The following is a 24,829-nucleotide window of genomic DNA, read 5'->3' on the forward strand; positions in this document are numbered from 1 at the left end:
AGGCAAACCTTGAAGGCAAGTGGCTGCTTGGCTGCCGTGGCTGTGTTGGCAGTAAGTGATGTACAGACCCGAGCAGGTTTGGGTTGATCAGGATATTGCAGCTTCTCCTATTAGCACCTCTCAGGCTTGTGTTTGCAGCAGGTCACCTGGATCAGTCACAAGAAGCAGGAGCTGTCACCAGCCCTTCATTCCTTCCCCATCCCTGGAATGTCCCTGTGAACCCCCCTCTGCTCTCAGGGCTGCTGTGGGAGATGTGAGATGCATAGATGCCTTCGTCTGTCTTGCCCCTGATTTGCACCCACCTGCCATCACATTTAGCCTGCCCCCTAACACTGCTGCAACAGCCAGGGAGAGGGATCTGGCAGGGTGTTAATAAAGAGCCTGAAGGAGAAGGAAATTAAAATCGTTTTCTGCTTTATGTCCTTTCCTCTACCCCCACTGTGTTCCCTCCTCCCTGTCTCACACACAGACTCCGTTTCTCATTGCAAATGCTCTCTCCTGGGATGGATTTTCTTTGATCCATCTGTAACCAAATCCTCACAAATGCCATCAGCTTTACTGACTTACAAATCTGTCATGCTGGAAAGGGCTGAGAAGCCTGCCACTGCTTTGGATTTCGTGTCCCTTTCATGAACTTCAGGTGGAAAGAGCCAGCACTGTGACAATCTGAGCCGTTGCTGGAAACTGGTGTTGCGTATTCTCCCCTGCATTATCCGAGTGGCTGCGGTCTGTTTTGCACTGGGCTAGAGGTGGGACCGGCAGTGCTGGGGCTGGAGATGTGACTTGCCCTGATGGGTGCTAAGGGGGGCTGAGGTTACTCCTTTGGGAGTCTCTGCTGGATAGTTTTGAGGTTGGGGCATTACCTTGGATGCTTGATTGTATTTATCTTCAGGCAATGCTTCCCCAGACCCTTTGGCCACCTGGCCCAGCCGGTCATCTCCATCTGGTCCCCCTCTTCCCCTGCATCTAAGTAGCCAGGCCATTAGCAGTGGCTCCAGCTGCTCCATAAGCACAGACCTGTCTCACCCAGTGACTGCAGGCTGCTGGGCCCCTCACCTTTTGCCCTGCTCATGAAAATTCGATCTCAGCCAGAGGGTGTTCAACTGAGGCACCTTTCTGCCTCAACACTGCTGTGATGGGAGAGGGCAGCGGTGGTTCTCCTGGGCTCCCTTGCCTGAAGAAGTGCCCCAAACTTTCTGTTTGTCTCAGCTGCATCCCCCCCTCAGGTTAAAGCTGTTGCCTCTGCCTGGCCCCCAGGTTGTCCTGGAGCAGCTGAAGAAGGACGGGTGTCCTCGAAGGGGTGCACAGCCCTGATCAGCTCTGGCATCCCTAGCAAGGGGTGAGCTCCCTGGGGCAAGTTGAAATGACACAGGATCTTTGCAGCATCATGGATTGGTGGATTAAAAACCTGATACACCCTAGTGCTGGGGAGGGTAGTGGTCCATATCAAGATCATTGGATGCCCCAGTGCTCCCTGTGAGGCACCTTCTTGGGCACCAGCCTAAACCTGAGGCCGGGCAGGCTGCAGGCTGTGGGGGAAGTCAGTCTGGTTCCAGCCCCGCAACTGGACGTGCTGGAATACAAAGAGAACAATCAAACATTAATATTCATCCTTGAGTGCTGGTGATGGACTGATTACAGTCTGCAAGGGAGATATCAGACTGCTCACGGCAGGGACGGCTTTCTGAGGTATAAAAGAGATTATTGTATATCTAAAATACAGACTTTGAGAAATGTTTTCTTGGCTCTGAGAAGAAAAGCTTCTTTATTTGTGAAGTTAATTTGCATTTACTGTAGCTTGCATTAAAGTTACCCGTTTCCTTTCATTCAAGGGACTTCTCTTTTGTTCACATGAAAGCAGGCAGATTAACCATCTGCAATGCACGTGTTCCTCCTGCTAATTGCTTACGGGTTGTTCCACTTTCCACTCTCCAGAACAACTTCCCAAAGACTAAGCCAAAGTCACCGCAACTTGCCAACAAGATTACCTGGGAGGGGAGGCCCCGCCACAGCAACATGAAAATACTGAGTAATGCAGGCACAGGCGGGTACTGAGGGATGGATCCAATGCCCAATTCTGCTAATATTCTCTATGCTACAATAGCAATCAAAGGCTGTGCCTATCAGACATCCCTTCCCTGCTGGCGCTGTTAGCATCCTGCCAGGACATCACAGGGGAATGTCAGGTGGCTTTCAAGGGAGCTCGTGACTTCTTGGGTGCATATGTGGCATGTCTCAAAGCATGGCAGTTCCTCCACCATCCCTGCCTGGCCTGCTAATGAGAACTCCTTTGATTCAGCATCCACCTTTGCCCTTGGTGGTATGTAACAGGGCTTTTAATGACATTATCAAGTGGGCTCTGTGGTGCTAGGTGCTGTACATAGTAAAAGAGACTTGCTCTAAAACATTTACAGTCTGAAAAGATTATAGAAAACAGAGAGCCTGGAAACCCAGGGAAATGAAGACCCAACTTCAGAAAGGTATTTAAATACCTCAGACTCTCACCAATGCTAAGAAACTCCCCCAAGGCCACAGCAAAACTGGCACAGCTCCCAGTCGGGTATCCTGTCAACAAAAGGGGCATTTTTTCCTCTTCTGAGCAATGCTTGAGAAAAACTGAGCAAGGAAGTGACTCACCATAGTACCTGCTCTGCGGGAAGAGGCCTTTATGCCTTGCTCCTGGGTCTGAGTGTTCCTCTGGAGATGTCCTGCCCACCTAACCCACACCTGCAATTGCTGGTAGTTGACACTTTTGTAGGTACAAATCCTCTATCCCTCCATCCATACCATCACGGTGTCCTGCTTCTTGGAGAGAAGACGAGTGGAGACAACTGCTTGCTAAAGCCCTTGGTCTGGGACAGACCCTCCAGCTTGCTGAAGGTAAAATCATCCAGCTGATGCTCCTGATGCCTGTTTTCAGCAGGCTTGTGCATTTGTGCACCAGCTAGCAAATACTCTTTAGATCCCCCCTCAGATGTTGATCTTAGGAGACACCTGGTCATGCCTTCCCCAGGGGCATGTAGCTTGCAGGAATTCAACACTAAGATGTTTTAAAAAACTACATGTTTTAGCTAAGTGGTGCCAATCATTAAAGCAAGTTAAAATAAGAGCAAGCGATGCAGGTAAACAAAGGCTTTCAGAGGAGCCAAGGTCTACAAGCAGTTAGAGGGAACTCTTTTCCTGTCCTTCATTTCAAGTGAAAGTTTGCATATTTTTATGCTTCTAGCACCAAAAATGAGGATTTCTGCCTCCTCCTGCAGGGCTGAAGAGCCACAGCTTCTTAGGCTCCAAGGAAGAAAAGCAGTAATCGTGGGGACTAGAGCACCACAGATCTCCCATCTGGTACCAGTTTTCAACATCCAATGTCATTAAATCCTTTGTGAGAAAGGACTGCATCTCTCATCTGAGAAGCCCAGGATGAAGATTTTTATCTAATGCTCCACCTTGCCTTTGCACGAGGGGATTTGTAAAGAACAAAAGCTTCAAGTAATCCTCCTCATCTTAATAAAAGGATAAGACAAAGTTACAAGCAGCCTGGGGAAAATCTAGTTAGGCTTCAAATTTGGACAGGCAGCTTAAGCTGGGGAGATTAAACAGTTTGACAGACATAAGAATTTGTGCTTTTCCGAATTGTTTTGCAGGCAGAGGACATCCACGTAGGTCCTTAGATGTTCCTGGTGCTCCCTTGGGAAGAGCCGTCCAAATTCCTTGATTTCCTTCCTGTGGGCAAGTATTAGTTCAGACCCTTGGCTGGCACAGACCGGCTTCTACCCTCCGACGGCAGGGGATCCCAGCCAATTCAAGCCTGCTGGGCGCTGGGCTCACTCCTTGGACTCCAGCGTGGAGGATAAGTGTGCCGGGAGAGTCTTCAGTGAATGAGCCTGTGTGCTCAAGAGACACCATCTGGTTTTACTGGAAACACTGCAGATTATAGGTCTCCTAATGGTATTTAATTTAGATTCCATGAGACCTCCAGTGGATAGCTAACAAAGGATCAAAGATGTATTTTTTAAAACATCTCCACTGAGAGGTAACAAAGCTGCTGAAGCTTAGTGGATTTAAGTGTGTAAACACTGCTCAGCAAGCTCCTAAGCACAGGCTTGGTTCATGCGTGCGCAGCAGAAGCCAGCAAACAGCTCTGAAGCTTTTTGTCTCATCTCTGTGATTTTGTCTCATCTGTGATTCTGTGGTTCTGAGATCTCAAGGCTTTCCAGTGGGTTGTGGTGATGAGATGGGTGCTGGAGCTTAGCATAAGGACTGCAGGCTGCCGGCAGGGTTTGTCCTTTGCCTGGAGCACAATGACAGTGTAGGGATATTCTTGACTCAATCTTGGTGAATTTAGACCAGAGAGCAAAGAAGTCTGAGTGTTTTTCTAAGGAGGAAATTGGCAACCTTTTTATGGATACTCAGCATCTTGCAGGATCCAGCCTTTAACTGGTAATAAGTAGATTTGGGATGCATCCTTTGGAATAGTCTCTGCTTTTAGAAGTTGTGTCTGTGGGTCTTGGACCCTGCTGGGTTTCACTCACCTTCACGAGAAGATCACAACTGCTTGTTTCATGCAGTATCTACCTGACTTCTCACTGTCTTTCCGAGTGAAGTCCTCACTTCTTCCATTTGCTGCAATCAAGGAGTCATCACTGGGATGCCAAGAGTGGTGCTGGACCATCAGGCTTTGTAACACTGGATTTCACCACAGCGAAACCTTCTGGCAGAAACATACTGAGGCTTCGCTGCTGTTACTCCCCCCCACCATCAGCAGTAAGAATTCCTGCTGTAGCGGTGCAGTGCTGAACAACCCACGCTGAGTCTTCTAACACAACGGTACCATAAATCCTCATCTCGATGCTCCAATTATCCCTCTCGGTGCACGTCTGACTTCAGAATCCCATCAGACAACTTCACTTAAATTCTACTAGTGACAGAGTCATTAAGCGCAGTCTGGTCACCCTAATTCGCTTAATAATTTGACATGGGCATTTTTTCACCTTTTTTATGCCCATACAGGGAGGTGATTATAATCAGGGAAGTGACTTGGTTCAAATGACATAATTGGTTTTTATATTTATTCCCCCTCACTGATCTCAGTTCAAATGTGTTCAGCTCACAAGTCAAAAAGATGATTTCTTCTAATTATCAGTTCTGCAGAGCTCATCTTGGGCTCTGCAAATCCAGCTGTATCCTTTGTGCCTCTACCATGCTGTCACCAAGAATAAAGTGTTTGCAATCAGGACGCAGTCAGTCATGTTTTGTTGCTAATGTACAAGGCAGAACGGAAGCTCATTTGCCCCTCCACCCTGCCACTGGCTCCGTTGAGTCAAGAGTAGAAAAATGCGTGTTTCCAGCTGGGGCATGACTGGAGGAGGGAGATGCAGGGGGCTGTGCAGGGGGAAAAATGCAAGAGGGATGTTCCAGGATGCAGGAGCAGCAGATGAGGTGAGGTTGATTAAAGGCATGGTGGATGAAATCACTCATGAGTCAGTATCCCTGCACAAAGGGTGAGTGGAAGGGCCATGTCCCCTTGCTTGAAAGCTCCCGGCTCTGTGGGCTGGGGTTTTACAGCAGGCTCCTGCAGCCTTTGCTGACTCTTCCTGTAGTCAGCAGTTTGGGTCACACAGTCATATTTATAGACTTGTGACACAATCCCAGAGCTAAGGCTATGGATCTTCATTGCTGAAGCTGTGGTCTCTGCTAATTGAGTTCCTTCTGAACTTTCAGAACTTGCTTTTGTAGGCTAAGACCAAATCATGACTCTTGGTGAGAACCTGGATTCGGGCTACTCTTTCTATGGGAGTAGGGAGGGACACATGAAGGACAGAGGTAGGAGAGAGAGCCAGGAGACCCCAGCTTTTTCTCCCTGCAGCTGCTGTGTGAAGCCACTTCTGCGTGGATAGAGCCACCATGAGATGGCCATACTCTGACCCATCTCCTGGCAGTAGTTGCAGTCAGTTTGACTCTGTAAAGTGTTGCCCTTGCCAAAGGAGGCAGTGGGTCCACAGCTCTTGTGCCATTCTCATCAGTGTGTTGGCTTAGCACCGACTTAATTTGCTTGTGCATAGAGCTGGCCCTGCTAATGGGTTTGATAGACAGCTCATCAAAATCCAGGGCTCAAATGGGCCTTTGCTCAGGACCCCTATTTAGCGTGTCCATCTGTTGCGTGGATGACACAGATGGCAAAAGGCATATTTCGGCAAGACCTCTGCACATCTCATTGCCTGGCAGCCTGGGGGGTGAGCTGATGGCAGGGCAAAGGGGACCAGCACTAAGTGCTGGAAGGCTTTGTGGGCAGGTGGAGAAAAGCAACAGTGGAGCAAGCAGCTGGGGGCTGAAGGCAAATTGTTTGATGAGTCATACATTTTTAACAAAGTGGCTTCTACCTGGAACAAGCAGCCGAGAGGCTCCATCTCCCAGTGCTTTCTGATCCAGGCTGCAGGTCCTGCTACAGCAAAAGCCTTGTGAAATATAAGATGGCTCAGCAGAGAGCAGCTGAGTGAAATCCTATGGGCTGTAATACCCAGGGGTACAGAGCTCCAGTGTCCCATCTCCTGAGCCTGTCATATCTGAATTTCCCCAAGCAAACCCACTGCAGCTTCACACATTTGGTGACACATTTGTTACCTCTTCTCCCCTCTCCCTGTTCCATGTCATAGCTGTGGTTTGGTTTTCTGACACAGCTCCAACATCTTAGGGGACATTGGGGTGTCCTACATGTGGGGTGGGGACAAGATGCTATAGGGACTCTCCTGCATCACGTGGCTGCCCTGAGGCTGCGATTGCTGGGGATGTGGCTTGAAGACCCTTTTCTTCCCTTCCAGTCTTGTGTGCCTAATTCCTCTGAAGTAATCCCAAAAGGGCAGTCAAAGATTTCCATAATAAGGAGTATTCTGAATAAGTAGTTTCTGTCTCTGCCTCATTTGTAGGCTTTTCTTAAGACAGCAAGTAGTTACTTTTGAAAGTAAGAACAAAAACCCAAAGCAACCAAACTGAATTTATTTCCTTTAAACTGTTGTAGAAATTTTTAATTAAGATGATGAGCTCGTCATGCTCTGTGTTTCTTTCAACGTTTCTACTTGGATAGAATGGGTAAATTCTACCTACACTTAAAGTATGGACAATTTTATACACTTACACATTTATATGTATACACACACATATGTATGTGTATATATACATATATATTTAATCTTTCCTGTTCTTGCCTACAGCCCTTTTGGAGAAAGCTTGTGTTAGCCTTGCAGATGGGGAAAGGGATTACACCACTAAGCTTAGTGGATGATGCAGTAGTTCTACACCTGAAATAAAGATAAGGGGAGCAATTCCCCCAGATCTGCTAATAATGTTCCCAGCAGGAAGAATAATATTCATCCTGCCCTCCAGACAGGTCCCTTTTGGCAGTGTTATAAAATATCAGTCACATGTCAAAAATCCAAAAATCCCCCCAAAATGAAGGACTGCTTTCCTCTGAGTTGAAACAAAAAGGATTAACACAGAATACAAATGCAAAGCTGATAGCTAATGACATTGCTTTCTAAAGCTCCCATTACTTTCAGATTCCCAATCACCCAATGGACAAGATCACCCCAAGTTAGAGGAGCAGGTGATCCCATTTGTTTACCCCTTTGGCACGATGAAGGAGATTTGTAAAAGCTTTTCCCATTTCCCTGAGTTTGAGACTGACAAAGCAGACAGTCATAGTGAATTCAGAGCAGACATCACCAAGAGTTTTCAAATATCTTGTTTCGCAGGATTTGGCTTATTTTGCTATTTAGTGAATCCATCTGCCCACGCATCCATCCATCCTCATCCAAACTCGCAGTTAGGTATCGCCGATGGACAAACACTGTTTGCACAAACACAGCAGCCCACCCATCCTCTCTCATATTCACCTCCACCTCTCTGTAAGTTGCATTGAGTGGATTTGGTCTACACAGGCACAGGAATGCCCACTACCATAACCCCTGCAAAAAAAGTACATCTTTGTCCCATTCTAGGCCTGAATCATGTCATCAGGTGCTCAGTGAGTGACTGCTGTGCAGTCATTGGAGCTGGTCCTTTGGCCCAGGCAGTAAAGATTTGTGCTGTCTCCCCCTGAGCTGGTACACAGCTCAGACTGCAATGAAGCTCTCATTAAATACACATTAATCAGAAGCCTTTTAAAGTCTATTTTTTTCCCTAGTTTTTGTTATCACTTCTCCTCGCAGTACTTCAGGCTCTGCAACTCAGGCTCAGTGGTTGCCAAAGGGACCCAAGGAAATGTGTGTAGGGTTTGGTACTTCCACATGGTCCTTTCTAGAAGAACCTGGGAATGAAGCTGGGCTTGTCCGACACTGCGGTGACGCATGGACACAGCCCCTTCGGGGACTCTGCATCATGCCTGCACAGTCTTTGCAGGGGAACAAGAGCCGCTCAGGTTCCAAAACCCAGGGCTGGTAATGCAGCAGGAGGTCCCAGTGGGGGATCTTGTGGTGCTTGTCAAGAAAAAAACATTTTTTCTTCAGCAAATTTTACACTGCTCCTCCCAAGGTTGCCTTTCTGATAAAGCAAAGACAAAACGGTTACCTTGGATTATATCTAACAGCTTCTGAGCAGGCTACCACCTCCCAGAATGGCAGGAGTTATCACGCTGTGAACGCAAGAAGCACCCTGGGATTTTCACTTTGAGGTATGCAGTTACGAGCCAGCCCCCGGCAGAGTGTTTGGGGGGCAGCAGGCAGATGAGGCATGGCAGAGCCAGGAGCTGCTGCCCTGCATTTATCCTCTACCTCTGCACATCTCACATAGAATCATAGAATCATAGAACGGTTAGAGTTGGAAGGGACCTTAAAGATCATCAAGTTCCAATCCCCCTGCCATGGGCAGGGACACCTCCACTACAGCAGGTTGCTCAAAGCCCCATCCAGCCTGGCCTTAAACACCTCCAGGGATGGGGCATCCACAACTTCCCTGGGCAACCTGTTCCAGTGCTTCACTACCCTTGCAGTAAAGAATTTCCTCCTAATATCTAATCTAAATCTCCCCTCTAATCCTGCTCCCACCTGATCTCACCATTCCTCTTGTCTCCCAGGCCAGCCCAGTGGAAGGCAGACAGGCGCTTTGCTGCTCCCATCCCTGGATGGGGAATGATGCTGTCCCCGTCCCCACTGGCTCTTGTGTGGGAGGAAGAAGTAGGCTGGGAGGCAGGGGACAGGGGAAGGGACAGCATGTGAGAGAGAAGAAAGATGCTGGGACAGCTGATTCATGGCTTACAGCCAAGGAGGAGGGATGGGAATCTGCATCCATTCAGAGGCACCAGCTCGGGATGAAAGCTGCTGAGTAAGCATCCCTGCCCTGCAGAAGGTGCCGGGGAGGCTTTTGCAGTTGCCCATAAGAGGGACCCCCACGTGTGTCACTACCATAGTATCACCCCTGTGAAGCCCCCCCTTCTCCTTCTTGAGGGATGCCAGGGCAACCCCAACCTTGCATGACTGAGACTTGGATCCATCATCTGCGTCTGGACCCTCAGTCCTGCCCCTGCTAATGTGCAACAACAGGCAGCTAACACCAGTGACACAAGCTGGGAGAGCTCCACAACATAAAAAAATTGGATTTTCCCTTCTATGGATGGCAGCAGCTCAAGCTGCCCAGGCTCTTCTGGCTGCTTCCCTGGGAGCAAGCATGGTGAGAGGACCCTCTGAAGAGCAAGCTTCCATTTTCCATGGGTGCTTGACTTTGGTGCTTTGCCGCACAGGAGAATGGAGAGCCCCAATCCTCAGGGCAACAGAGAACCCAGCTCATGGCCAGGCTCATCTGAGAGCTGCAAACTGCTCCATATCTTCATCGAGGTCACCTGATGCCCATCCCAGCCGTGACAACAGTTGATGTGCAAAGCCTCCTGTCTTTCCTCAGTACCGAGACAAGAGTGGGACCTCGGAGAGCCTCCACTGGCTGGTGTGCACCTTTGGTAGCTCTCAGCCTCCCAGGCCAATTAAAATCCTCTTCAAGTGATGTGTCTCATCTCCAGACCCCTCAGGGGAACTTGCACACCTCATTAGTGTAATTGGGAGATGTTTCTACTGTGGCAGAGCCCACCCAGCCACTGAACTACCATGACTGTTCTGGGATACAGTCCCGTAACTTGAGACATGGCAGGGTGAAGGGGTCCCATCAGGTCTGACATCTTGCAGGGACCTTCTGTAATGCCTCCTTGCAGGGTTCAGCAAACAATGCAACAGCACTTTTTAAATAGCATCTGTTGTTTCTGCAGTGCCTGTGTTGAAACACCTCTGCCCCTGGAGCTCCACTTGCTTCACAAAAGCTTGCCATGGTGTCTAGGTATCCACTACAGCTTTGAAAACCTCCCAATTTATCCTGAGGGACAAGCAGGTAATTATCTAAATCCCATGTTACAAATGGGGAAACTGAGGCAGAGAACTGTGAGTTAGAGCATGAATAGTGTGGTCTCCTCTCTGCCCCCAGAGGGGTGAGAGTTTACCAAAAGCAGATGTGAGGAGTCCTCTCTCAAAAAAACCAGTCCCTCCAAATCTCTTTCCTGAGAGCCAGAGGCAGGGAGCAGCAGTTTCATGGTCTGGATTTCTGAAGGTGTCTTTTCCTCCTAGGATGGTCTGGATATGGCTGGCCACAGCCATGCCACCTTGTACAGGACTGACTTCTCCGTCAGCCATCCTGTGGGGCAGGCAGGTTCTTGCTCACAGTGGTGGTAAAACTGGTTTAAATGAGGCTGGCGCTGGAGGGAAGAGCTGGGGATGACAGGGGACAAGGCGGGAGGTTAGCGAGGCAGCCTGTGCTCTATCCTTCTGTCTCATGGGCAGGGAATTCAGCTCACTGAACACAGACATTATCCTGAATGATCATTTGTGTGTGAACCTGAAATGAATGAGACAGGAGCACAGGGAGGTGTGAGACCAATGCTGTGGAGCGAGGAGAGGGCAGGTGTTCTGGCTCCTGCCCACCACCCTGACACAAGGCAGTGCTGGGGAAACTGAGTCCCGATGTCCAGAGAGATGCTGTGCTCCTGGGCACTGGTGTTCTGCACACTGCTTCACCAGCATGGATACAGGGAGTGTTGCCAGCCCCCTCCCAGCTGATTTCTGGCAAGCCAAATCAAGCACCTTACCTAAGGAGAAGCAGCAGCACTAAAAGGCCATGTGCTCAGCGTGGCAGTAAGTCCTCCCTGGTTTCCATCTTGGTGGAACAGCTGTAACCATACAGCATTACCATTTTCCTGCATTTCTTCTATCTGGAAGGACCAAGTCTGCTACCCAATGCTATAGACACAGACTGGGACAAAGTAAATTTGGTGACAACATAAGAACAGAAGGTTTTGATAGAACCTGGCTCAATGAAAACAAATTTGCATGGCATTTAAGAGGTCTTCTGCCTCCTCTAAGTATTGGCTCCAAACTGATATAGAGCAGGACTTGTATGGCAGGATTCTCCTCTTCCTGTCTTAAAAGTATTATGAAAGATTAGTGCCTGCTGTCATCATGGTTTGCAGGCATGTTATTGTTATTAATTATGGTTATTACTGTAGTGCAGATCGACGCAGCATCTGGCCGACAGGCTGCCTGCAGAACCAGGGCTGCCAGCCGTGGAGAGGCAGCTCCTGCTGTCTGGCCAGGTTGGTAGCCAAAAAACCGGCAGCTGCCTGAGCAGCACGAGCTTACCCGCGCGGTGGCCAACTGGCTTGGCAGCGAGCATGCGGTGCCAGCGAGCCCAGTGGCACACGGGAGCTGGGCTGCCTGCAAATGCTGCCTGCTGCTTGCCGGCAAAGCTGGGAGAGCAGAGGGAGCGTGGGGAAGGCAGCATCCCATTTGGAGGAGAGCAGCTACGCTGGGGCATCGGGCAAAGCTGGGCATAAAATAGGAAAGGGATTTTGTGAGTGTTTTCGAGCAATGGATTTAGCTCTGGGAGTTTTGCAGAGACCTGCCCTTCATCAGCCTCGAATGCTTAGGAAAGCTGGAGAGCTTTTATGTGGCATTTTTTGGAGGTGGGGGAGGACTTTGGTATTTTTAGAGGCTCTCCATCTCTCCTCTCTTGTCTCTGCTTTCTCTGTTTTAAATGAAAATGGAGAGAGGAAAAGGAAAAAGGAAACACTCCAAACTGAAACAGGAGAGCTTGAAGCTTTGCTGGAAAGCAAAGGAGAAGAAACCTCCCCTGGTGGCCCTTCCCTGGGGGCAGAATGAAAGGAAATGTGGTGAAATCAAAGTATTTGTAGAATACTAGTAAATACCATGGGGGAAGGAGACTGTGAATATTTAAGTACTTCTGCTTAGTTGTATCAATGGCAGATCAGCCCTGCCGGGGGCGGGGGGGGGAGCCACCTCTCGGAACCCCTGTGACATGGGACCCCCATATGCCCCACGGCAAGTGATTCATCCTAGGGAACTAATCAGCGCTGCCACAGAGAGATGTTCCCTGCTCCATGGGAGTTTCTATTTTTGCCATGACTTACAGTCACCGCTGCTCTAATGGGAATGGCTGGGTGTTAATGAGCATCCCCGGATGGGATGTCTTGGCTCGCTGCGCTTGACAGCAGGATGCACAAGCCCCAGACAGCCTTGTCACCTCCAGAGGTAGCTGATGGGCCTCAGCGGGACCTTGCGTGTGACTTGGACAGGAGAATTAACAAAGGCATTCACTTCATACAGAAGGGGAAAAGGTTATTTGCTGAGAAAACTGCTGCAAGTGGAGCAAAGAGCAGCCCATGATGCTACCTGCCTTTTGTAGGAAGAGTCTGTGCAGATCTTCGCCCAAAAATCTGGGGTCCTGAGAGAGAAGGCTTAACAGATACAATGCTTCTGGCAGCACGCAACTCTACTAGGTGATGGCTTTGTTAGTAGCTTGTTTGTATTACACAGCAGCTGGAAGAACTTTCTTTCTGGGAGGACCTCTTGGTAGTGAGCATCACAGGTCCATATGCTTGGGGGGCAGTCCTGTCCCAGACACTGAAAGTGGGGATGGAAGGACCCGAAGAACACCAAGGCGTGAACAAGCTGTGCCCTGAGACTGATGCATCGGCAGCTGCGTGCTGGCAAGGACACAGAGCCTGCAAGATTCAGGGCTCACCCTTGGTTGTCTCCCCAGGGTGATTCCAGCACAAATACAGGTTGGGCAGAGAATGGCTAGAGAGCAGCCCTGAGGAGAAGGAGTTGGGGGTGTTGGTGGATGAGAAGCTCAACATGAGCCGGCAATGTGCACTGGCAGCCCAGAAAGCCAACCGAATCCTGGGCTGCATCAAGAGAAGTGCGGCCAGCACATCACGGGAGGTGATTCTACCCCTCTACTCTGCGCTTGTGAGACCCCACCTGGAATACTGTGTCCAGCTTTGGAGTCTTCAACACAGGAAGGACATGGACCTGTTGGAACGGGTCGGAGATGATCGGGGGGATGGAGCACCTCCCCTATGAAGACAGGCTGAGAGAACTGGGGTTGTTCAACCTGGAGAAGAGAAGGCTCCGGGGAGACCTCATAGCAGCCTTCCAATATCTGAAGGGAGCCTACAGGAGAGCCGGAGAGGGACTCTTTGTCAGGAAATGTAATGACAGGACAAGGGATAATGGTTTTAAATTGGAAGAGGGGAGATTTAGATTAGATATTAGGAGGAAATTCTTTACTGTGAGGGTAGTGAAGCACTGGAACAGGTTGCCCAGGAGAGCTGTAGATGCCCCATCCCTGGAGGTGTTCAAGACCAGGCTGGATGGGGCTTTGAGCAACCTGCTGTAGTAGAGGTGTCCCTGCCCATGGCAGGAGGGTTGGAACTTGATGATCTTTAAGGTCCCTTCCAACTCTAACCATTCTATGATTCTATGATTCTATGATTCCCAGACACATCAGGAATATTTGTTGCTGCTTAAGCCAGGAGCAGGTGAAACCTTCAGTTTAGTGTTACATCTGTGTGCCCAGAGATCTCCTTCCCATTGAGTCTTTGGGTGGGAAAACGGGAGGAAGCCAAGTCATGGAATAAAAGATCAGGAGAGAGCCTTTGAACCATTTATTTTAAGCATCTTGAGGACTTTCTTCCCTAGGTCCTGGCCTTGCTATGACCGTGGGAGTTTGGAGCTTGGGCAGATTTCCGGTCTGGCAGAAAAGTGTGGTTGCAAGAGCAGGGAAGTGCTGCCTGGACCCAGGAGGTGCCAAAGGTGTCCAGGATGCTCCATGAGACTTCTCCTCCTGGCAGCCAGCACATGAGCTCCTTGCTGGACTGGGAATGCTGATCGCATGTCCACTCCAAAGATAGGGATGGGGACTTGTGACTGGGGAGGAAAAAATAATTAGGAGCTCCCCAAATTTTCCCAATTAGTGTGGAGCTGGTAGACAGCAGAGGCAGGAGGCAGCAGACTGCGTTGCTGAGTCCTCAGCAACGTGGAAAAGCTGCTGCAGTTCAAGAGCCTATTAAAGAGCTGAGACATACACAGACTTTATTAGCCACATGTCAGAAAGCACTTTCTACAGTAAATCCTACTTAATAGCCATATGCTAGAAGAGAATTAAATGCTTTTTAGCTCTCAGACAGTTATGTAAACTTGAGAGAGGAGAAAAAAAAGATAACAAATATCAGCAGAGGAGCCTTTAGTACATACCAGTTATTAATGTATTTATCTGGGCCATTTATTTATTGAAGATATATCTTTTTTTCTGGGACAGGCCTATTAAGTCTGACAGCTTAATCGACACCCAATGGGAAAAACGCCATTTTATAAAGTAGTTAAACTCCCATTGATTTCGATATCAGCTCCATTTTTTATTTTGTATTTTTCCCCAGCCATCACAGTCTGTTTGACAGACTCGTTAACAAGATATTAAACTGCCCCACTCTTTTTTTGAGGACAATAAATTACTATGGAGAAAGATGCTGTTGTCTTAACAGATGCCTTTCACAGTGTAAACATCCCTTGACTGATAAGCAAAGAGGGAAGCAGCGTGCAAACTAGCCTTTTCATGCTAAATAAATAGCAGGACTGGAAAACTGGCACTGAAATCAATGGTGTTTAGCTCTGCGAAGAATGCTGTACTGGAGGACAGGATGGTTTGGGAGACGGATAATGGGATACAGAGGTTTTTGCTTGGATGTGGTTTGCCCTGTTAAGCTATCCTAACTGTGGGGGAGAGGAGCTTTGTGACTGCCCGGGAGTCTCACGCAGGGCTGTGGCTGATGAGGGCTGTGGTTCGAGGATGGGTGGCCTCACCTTGCTCTGGCTTGGATGTGGGTCAGAGCGAGTCCTTCCCCTGCCAGGTCCCTTCATCTGGGCGACGGGCACAGCATGGCTTGTAGCAGGAGCCGGCTGCCCTACAGCTCAGAGGGGTGAAGGGACTAGGAGTCGTCTGAGGTGGCACTGGGTTGGTGGCCCACAGGCTAAAGTGAGCCGATGGCACCACACCATTTGGCACAGAGGAACTCCTGCCAGCCACAGCAACATCTGGATGTGGGCGCTTGCAAGGGTGTGCAGGGTTAGGTCATGGCAGTGCTCTGCTAGCAGGTGCTCTCCTCGGGAGAGGAGGTGGATGGCGGCTGCAGAGTTCATTAACAAGGGCCAGAGCCAACGTGCCAGTACTGAACAGGACTTTCTGGATGTCCTCTCCAGAAGGGATGGGGAGGACAGACTCACAGATATCTCTGCATAGGTACCAGCTCCACCTGGGCCCGGAGACTGGGGAATGGCCAACACGAGGGGCTGTGGGTGAGGGCTCAGCATATCTGGCTCATTTCAGATCCTCTCTGAGGTCTCTCCATGATAGGCATTTTAGGTTGGGTTCCTTCTCTGCCAGTAGCAGCTCCACCCAACATGGTGTCATAAGACATCATTCCCCAGGATGGCAGCACCTCCCAAAGAACAAACAGCTGCCTGCAACCAGTCACACCACACCAGTTACCCCTCAGGGGTTGGGGCTTGGCCAAGCTGCCTGTGAGCCACTGTTCACGGCTCCCAGTGGAGCCTCATCTTGGCACTGGGTGCCACCAGGCTATACTGGTGACACTTCTTTTGCAAGAAGTGCAGTTTTTACTTCAAAGCTGAGATTCTGCCAAACAAGGCAGCAGACCTGAGAGGGGTGGTTCTGGGTTTGGCTGCAGGGCATGGGAAAGCTGCTCAGGGCAGCTTCATCCCTGGCCTAAAAAGATGGTCCTGGCTGCTGTCATCATCACCACAGCGTTTGATGCTGGGGTTGCAGTGAGATGTCACAGCTCCTGCTGTCCGCCAGTGCCTGCCATGCTCTCAGGGACAGACGCTGGCCGTGCTCAAAGCTCTGGTGACCATCATACTGGGGCAGCAAAAAGGAAATGACAGAGTTAAGATTTCGCACATTAACCTTAATGCTCGTATTAGACCCTGCTCACGGCACTTTTCTTATAACCACCACATCCAGGTCTTCTTCTGTAGGTGGTTTCCCAACATCCCTACTAACTACTGCACTGAATCAAAAGGTTCCTGGCTTTCCTGGCATCTCCTTTCTCCCTCCCCCGCAACCAGCCCTCCCCATCCAACGTGTTCCCAGCTCAGAGCACTGCATTAATGCTCTGTTTTATTGCATGCTCTTAATGACGCATCTGCAGATACTTCCCCTCTCTAACTGAGAAAATTCTTGCTGGGATGGAAATTTTGAAATGAGAGTCAGATTGTTTCCACATCACAGGGCACAGCCAGGCTTTAAATACAACAAAATTCCTGAAATCCGTTATCCTGTCACCTAAGCATTTAAATAATTAACTACAGAAACATCCCACAGGCCTGGCTAGGAAGGCGAGAGTGTTTGCATTCTAATTGATCACTAAATGCAAAGCAAACAGCTCATGGATCTGTCAATAATTACTTTAGAAGAGGCAGCTGTGGTCACTAAGATGAACTTAATTTACTCAAAGACTCAGCAGCATTTACAGGTATAAGCACCGGCTCTGGCTGTTCACTCTAATGACTTGATTATTCCGATGTCATTAGTCCCGTTCCTCTCTAAGTTTTGCTAATGGGCATGCATATAACCAGCCTTTGCTACTGAATCATTCTCCCACTCCTTTATTTATTCCTTTCACTCTGTGGGGGCTGCAATTGCTTTCTATATCTACGTGCATACGCATATGGATATTTTCCTTTTTTTTTTCCTCTTTTTTTTTTTTTTTTTTAAATTGGAACTGAAAGGACAATTTCCTTGCTGAAGGGGGCAATCAGAGGAGACCATGGTTCATTTCCGAGGGGCTCCCACCCCCAGATCCCCAGCCCATGCTGTGCATCCCAGGCTCCCTTACGTAAAGACACATCAGAGGCGAGGAAATGAGCCTGGCTGCTGTTTAACTGCTGGGATGCTATCACAGCTCTTCTTTAGGAGCCTGGGATGCTGAAACAAAGCTGGGGCATCCTCTGAGTGTGTCGCTTCCTGAATCCACTGCGCCCTGGCTCCTGGTCCCTCCCTGCTACTCTTTCCAGGAGCTGGGCTGAAGCAGCTCCAAGCATATTTGCTCTCTCTGCTCAGCCTCTCTCCTTTCTCCCCCACCTTTGCTGCTGCCCCAAAGCACCCGCACTATCTTGGCTTCATGATGCTGCCCTGCTTGTACCAAAACCCTTGGGTTTGCTCGGGGGGAGGCAGCTGCCTCCGCTTGGCTCCCTGCAGTCATCCCCCTCCCTGGAGCCGGCTGCTGCGTTGGGGGCTTGGTGGAGCCTCCGTTAATGAGGACCGGTGCAGGGGACTCTGAAGCTCCTTAGTAAAAATCTCTCTGGGACTGACCCAAATCCATCTCAGAACTCCAGGGCCAGTTGTTTTTCAGGATTTTCTCTGAAATGACATGTAGCAGCCACATTCCCACTGGTCCCAGGCAGGAGGTGGCTGCGGGGGGCAGTGACTGCAGGGAGACATAATTTTGCATTTTCTGGATGGTCCTTGAATAAAAGAAGGGTGGAGGTGAATAAAAGGAGGTGTTGGAGGACAGGGAGGTTTACAGATCTGCCTCTCTTCAGAGGCCACTTCCATCCCGTGCCTCCTTTTCTTGGGGCGAGCCAGGCCAGTCTGCGATTGCAGTGTCCCCGTTAGCTGACACACCACCAGCGACAGCCCTTAGGAAAGCTCTTTCAGAAGAGTTTGGCTTGGGAGCAGCGATCACTCCCCATTGCAATGTATATTTGCACTGGAAAGCTTCCCCAGCCCTGGCTCTCTGCAAATCACCACCCTCCAGCAGGATGGGGGCAAATACATGCTGCTGCACATCCCACGCTGTGGGTTTCAAGAGGAGAAGCTCTGCCTTCTGCACACAAACACCCCAGAGGAGGCACAAAATGAAGGCACAGGGGATGGTGGTGACAGCCTGGGACAGGGCAGAGCCATGGGATGTCCCCACACATCAGTTTCACACCTGCGCTCTGCAGCAGCAGGCAGCCCTGGCAATGCCCGAGGTTGGGCTTCGGTGCTCTTCTCTGCCTAGGACCCGAGGAAAGACACCATGGCTCAAGGAACGATACAGATTTAGCCAGAAATGGCCTTAGAGGTTCTGGCACTTGGTCTTCCTCAGTTTCTTAGGAGAGTAAGGAGGATGGGAGAGCATCCTCTTTCTTTTGGGTGCTCTTTGGGCAGTCTTTCAAACAGACACCACTGCATTTATGCATTTATGCAGCACATAAGACTCCCCAGGCCATACAGGGCAGAGAGGGGAAGTCTGTTGCATGATTCTTTTAAAAGCATTAGTATTTATTTTTTCACTCAGTAATGGGCCAAAATTGCCTGATTTCAACCCAAAACTCTCGTTTAGTCCAAACTCTAGCAGGAGAGAGGCCCAGATTCACCCTTTTCAAAGCCAACCATCTGAAAGATGGGAGGAAAGTTTCCCTGCAGGAGTCCCGGAATTGCCTGGAGGAGGTGGTGATGTTTCTTTGAAGCATTTAAAGTCACCCACCTCCGGGCGTAGGACACGCGCATGGCAGCCAGCTCTGACTCTGCCATCCCCAGCCCTCCCCGAGGGTGAAGCAGTGATGGGGGCTGCTGCTTTTAACCCGGAGCACAGAACTTCTCACTGGGAGTGTGAAAAAGTGCCTCGTAGGTGGATTATTTGCCTTGGAATTAAGCTTGAATAAACAGGCAGAGGACACTGGGTGAGGGATGGAGGGCACCGAGCACAGAAACATGCTAATGAATGTAGCATCCTTGAGTATGCGAAGGAAGGGAAGGCAGACAGAGCTGTCTGTGTGGGAGGCCTCAGCACTGACAATACACTAATCAGCACAGCTTCTGCCTCGGCCCTGCTATTGCTCACGCATTAGTTGAGCTCTTATCACAAAGCTTTCCCTTAGCCCACCCCTTAGGTGTTTCTGGCTCGCAACGAAAAGCAGCCTTTGGTCCTCTCTGGAGCATCCTGCTTAGGAGATCGCCGGTGACGGGTGAGGGGCTGGGGAGCCCTGTACCGCTCCCACATCCATTGGCTCCTTCTTATATCCCACTCTCCAAATCGCAGCCTCATGGAGACAGTCTCCTTTTTCCAAGTCGTGTGGTGCAAATATTCATTCAGCCACCCTGCTTAGGGCATTTTCCTTTGTGAGAGACGGAAGTAATTAAAAAAAAAACAGATGCCCTTTCTTTATTTTAGGGGGTGGAGGGGTGATGCCAGGATGATGCTTGTGCCACTGTCACAAGTTCCACCATCGTCTGTGGTCAGCAATGTCCCAGCCCTACTGCCCCTTGTGCCCATGAGGTCCCCTGTGCTGCGTGCGCTGGGTTGCAGCCTTTTTTCCGCCTTTATTGCATTAATCAGTGTGGTAGGAACAAGCCTGGGCTATTCGGCTGTGTCTTCCCTGAAGTAACACAGAATAAATAACTCCCTTGGGCAGTCTTTGGGAGAGCTCCCTGGAAAATGGAAAAGGCTGCAAACAGCTTTTTTAACAATCCCTACCATGGCTCCGCCACCAGCCTCTTTGACTTTGTGATTTATTTCTTTTCAGGAGTGAGCTAGACCGTGAAATCACTTTGAAGTTTTGCTCCTGAGACGAAACATCAGGAAAGTATTAATACAACCATTTTTTTTTTTCGTGATAGAGGAAAAAAAGAAAACCAAGGCAGAAATAAGAAGAGCTCCTGCAGAGTTGTTTACTCTAGATTAAACTGTCCCAGACTCTCCGGATCTTAACAGCTTTAGCTGAGGAACAGCCTGAAAGTGATTAGTTTATAAGGTGACAAATATCACTTGCAGGCAAGTGGCAATTCGACTGTTTGGCTGAGAGCGAAGAGACTGTAAACAGGTTGTTTCACCATATGCACAATATATGAGCTTTCAAGTTGGGGGTAAAACTCAGAGCTCCGGATACCTTGGGTTTTGGTATCAGACCCAGAGTTTCCATAGCTTTGCCCTTTGCCGGTCTGGCTGATAGTCTTTTACCAGGTGATGGCCATTCACAGCTGTGCGTGGCCTGAAGGTCACATAACCCCTCGAGAGCTGCTGTGAGTGACTCAACCAAAACTCTACTGGGTTGTTCTGGTCACGCAGGGGGGAATTTTCAGAGGGAAGGTTTAGCCGTGCTGCCCATCCCAGGGGGATGCAGCAATGCCCATGCAGCAATCTGCAAATGCCCGCAGCTGGGTGGGGGCTGGACCCCCTTCCCGGGTGCAGGCAGAGTTACCTGTCTTGAGAGTTATCCCCAGAAAGCCAGATCATCACTCAGGACTAATGACATTAATTGTGCCTGGATGAAAGCAGACACACGCCGCTTAATTTATTCTTCCTGTATTGCAGTTGATTGCTTGTTATTTTATTACCCCCCCACTGGATAGATCTTGTACTCAATTATTACACTGCTGACCCGCCTTTGCTGCTAATGTGACACTCTTGTTTCCTCTTCACTACAACAACCTCTGAAATAACATAATGCTTCGGTTCTGTGCAGTGGCACACGGGGCCGGGCATTGTGCGGCTCCCACGAGCGGATGCCGAGCGATTCTGGCAGCGAAAGACAAGATCCTTCTGCTGTATTGGTTTAATGAAACATTTTGCGAGTTGTAGTTCTCTCTGCTGCTGCCCCCAGGCCCCGTGTTTTGACCAGCCATCGGAGGCTTGAGAATTATTGATCTGGGTAAGCTGGGGAGTTGTGAGCAAGGTTGTTCCTTCCAACAGACAGAATGATCTTGCAGGAGATATAGGAAGGCATTGGCTCAGTCCTTGTATCTACTGCAGCCTTCCCATACGTCTTCACGGCAAAATATGTTCTGGCTCAACTAAGATAATAATTTGAGGAAGGCAGAGGGCTGTAGGAAACACAAACAGTTGGCAACCCACAGCCAGGATGTGGGATGCCTTTGTAGTCTAGCAGATCAGATGATGGGGTGCTATACAGACCAAGACTTGAGCTGCCTTCTTCCAAGTTATGTTGACTAGGAAAATCACTCCTTCCCTTCTACAACTGTGACACGATACCCTTTGTGCAGTGAGATGGGACTGCCAGTCTGCCACCCAGAGTCCCAGTTTAAGCCTTCTGCATGGCCTGGCCAAACTCAGCAGACTGAATGAGACCCTGGAGGAGACATGTCTGCAGAGCAGAAGATGCTCATCCTGCCACAGTGATCTGCTTTCAGAGGACACCTGTTTTGAGCTGTTCACTAAGCATCTTGGGTCCAGGGTGGTTTCTTCCTTCCTCATGGCCTCTGCGGAGGTTTGTCTCCAATGTCTGCTGTGTTTGGCATCTCCCTTGCACCCTCTGCTATGCCCATGCTGCAGAAGGAACGTGCTGGAAGTTGCTTGCTTCCCCCAGAAATGTGCCTGGGACTGTTTGGGACAGACAGGTATGGAAGAGTGAGAGGCTGTTCCTCTGCAAAGGGTGGAGGGTCACTCTGACCGTGCTCCAGGCAGACCCACACTCCCTCTCCCCAGCCTGAGTGAAGCCCTGTTGCTCCCTAACAGAGTGTGTAAAGGGCCTGTGTGGGTTTCCCTTCCTTGCTGCCTCCTTCAGCAGTGATGTATTTCAAAACAAGAGTTTTCCCAGTTCATTTCTTCAAGTTACGCAGAAAACCCCTTCCCAAAGGTAGTAATTCTCTGACTCAATAACTTTGTTTATATCGCTGGCTGAAAACAGGCTTTCAGAAGCCCGTCTCCAACTTGTCACCTTCTAATAACATCTCAAAAAAGACTGGTTTGAAGGAGGTTCCTGAAGGATACTACCTCTCCAGGTCTCAGCAATGTTCAACTGCTCTCTGCTAAAGGCAGCGCTCGGGGATGGTTTTAGGGAGCTGTTACCATCACAGGTCTATTGGACAGACCCCGTGCAGGGATGGGAAACGTTTGCTTCCCTGCACAAGAAAACATAAAAGCAGATTATCCTCAAAACTCGGCCTCTGAATGGCAATTAGAAGCTGTGCTGGGGCAGGTCCTTCCAAACCATAGCCAAAACCCATTAGCTGCCACCGGTGGCATTTTATGTGCTCCGTGAATTCATGATCAAGGGCTTGATCTTGGCCTTCAATGATGACCGTCTGTCTGGCTGCTCAGCCCCTGGGGGCATCCCTGCTTCTCTTCCAAACTTTCTCCCATGGACCAACCGATAAAACATCCCTGGCGCTCACAACTGATCTCAGAAATGTTTTATTCCCTCTTCACATAATGTCCTAGTTTCTCATAAATGCCGGAAGATGCAGCCTCCATTTCTGCGTGGTACAGAAGTGCCATTAGGGCAGTCGGCGCGAGCGCTGAGCAGCAGGCAATTTAGGATGATAGCATGCTAAAACAGTCGAGCAACCCACTGTCAATTCAAAAGCTTTCTGGCAGCTCTCTCTTCATTTTTGAGATTTCTATCTTAACAGATCTATAAAGGAACGGATTAGTAAAGATAAATTGGATAGCAACTTGGCCTAATGTGTCAGCAAGGCTCGATTATGGCTCTCTGATGCTGTTATGCTTGGTAATGCTGTCAGAGGTTTCTCCCAGGTTCTGAAAGAGGCTTTTGTGGGGCTGTGCCCAGAGCACAGGGCAAGAGGGGAGCAGGCAGTGGCCTGTGCTGAGCTTCTTGGTGGTGTTTTGAGGCTGTTTTGCACCCAGGGTCTGCCCTGTCCTTGTCCACCTATACTGACTGCCTGGACCCCAACCTTCTCCACAGGCACTGGAAAGAGAAAGGAGATCAATCAGAGCATAAGGAGGACTTCAGGCTTGATGCCATCTCCAACTTGCTCCCTGGAGCTGTTGTTCCTCCTCCCCGGCTGCATGCAAGCTGAGGGAGGACCCCCTGTGAATTTATCCTGTTTGAAGTCCTGAGAGGCAGGGAGCCCTCCGGCGTGGGCGAACCCGCCTTGGCACTTCTGCAATTCCCTGTGATCCTTACCCTTCTCTCTGATCTTGTCCAGATGCCACCACTGCTTGTTAAATACAGCAGATTTTGCATCTTTGCATCCAGCTGCTTAGCATCATCAGGCTTCGATACGAAGAGCTTCACAGTGGAGGATATCTGTGAGCACGTTCCTTTCTGGCCATAAATACAGATCTTTTTCCTTTTAAATCCTGACTATATGAACTCTATTCTATTTACTCCATTACCCACAGGCAAATTGTAAAATTATAGCCCTGACTTCGGTTGGGAGGCTGTGCTTTGAGCAGCCGCTGCAGCTCAGAAACTCCTATTAACGCTGTGCTATGAAGAGGAGGGCTGGGGACCAGGGAGGCTGATTACTCAAGATAAAAATGATGGGAAATACTACAAGAGGAATGTACTGAAAAGGTTCCCCAGTCAATTAAACACTGAGATCAGGGTGTGTACTGAAGCTACTCAGTTTAAACCTTCTTTGCCACACTAGGGGATTTTGCTCACTTTCCTCATTTAATCTACTTACTTTTGTAGGCAGACAGACAAATGGACAGGGACTGATCCTCTCTCCCTCCTCACCATCGTATCTGCTGACTTCCTTCTTCCTGACACCATCATTTAGTGGCCTGCATTCCTTTAAGGTGTTCAAAGTTGTTCTTTGATAGATAAATCCTCCTGCAGCTTAAACTGCCAAATCTGAAATAGTCCTGGCTGGAGCAGGGATTAAGCAGTAAACCCTTATTTATTTTCTTCTTGGTGCTTAGACCAGGTTGTTCCTGCCGTTTCTATGAGGCATTGCCTGTCCTGCCCTGGCAGGCTCATGCTCTGCAGAGGGGCACTTCTGGCACCAATCCACCCTGGGAATTGAGAAAGGATCCCCTGTCTGAGCTGGGGGATGCCCTTGGGGATGGCTGAGGACCACAGGGGACTGGGGAAGCAAAACGGCCTCATCTGTCCACAAAATTTCCCATTTTTGTGTTTTTCATCTGCTTGCATTAAGAGCACTTGCATATCTGGATGGAAACATCCTTGGGCATAGTGGTTTTATTAATATGCTGTTTTTTAAAAAATACACTAAATCTGAACATCAAGTTGCATTCACTGTACCTCTGGAGAAGTTTTGGAAACCACCTAGCAGTAATATGGCCTCTGACCCTACCCAAAATGGGAATCCCCAGAAAAATCTATGAAAGATGGTATCTGGGGTCCAAACTGGCAGGTAATGGAGTCTTCAGAGCTAATAACTTCATGCCCTTTTGTTGACTGGCAGCTTCAAAATTGAATGTCTCTGGTTGTTGCTCTTGGGAGCAGAGCTTCCTGTGGCTGTTCCTCAGCAAACAGTGATTAAACTGCAGCTTTATGCTGCTAGAAAAAAAAAAAGAAAAGAAAAGAAAAGAAAAAATATAGCTTTGTAAACAAGCTCTCAGGAGAAGCCCTCCAGCTTGCCCTGCTCACCTTGTGCATTCAGAAAGTGAACACCAGCTTCCTTCTTCCAAATTCTGAGGTTCACTTAAAATTTGCCAGACTGAACTGGTTTTCTTTTATTTCAAACACAGCTGGGAGACTCATTTGTCGTTTTG

Source organism: Numenius arquata, chromosome 9 (genome assembly GCF_964106895.1).
Source record: "Numenius arquata chromosome 9, bNumArq3.hap1.1, whole genome shotgun sequence".
NCBI lineage: Eukaryota > Metazoa > Chordata > Aves > Charadriiformes > Scolopacidae > Numenius > Numenius arquata.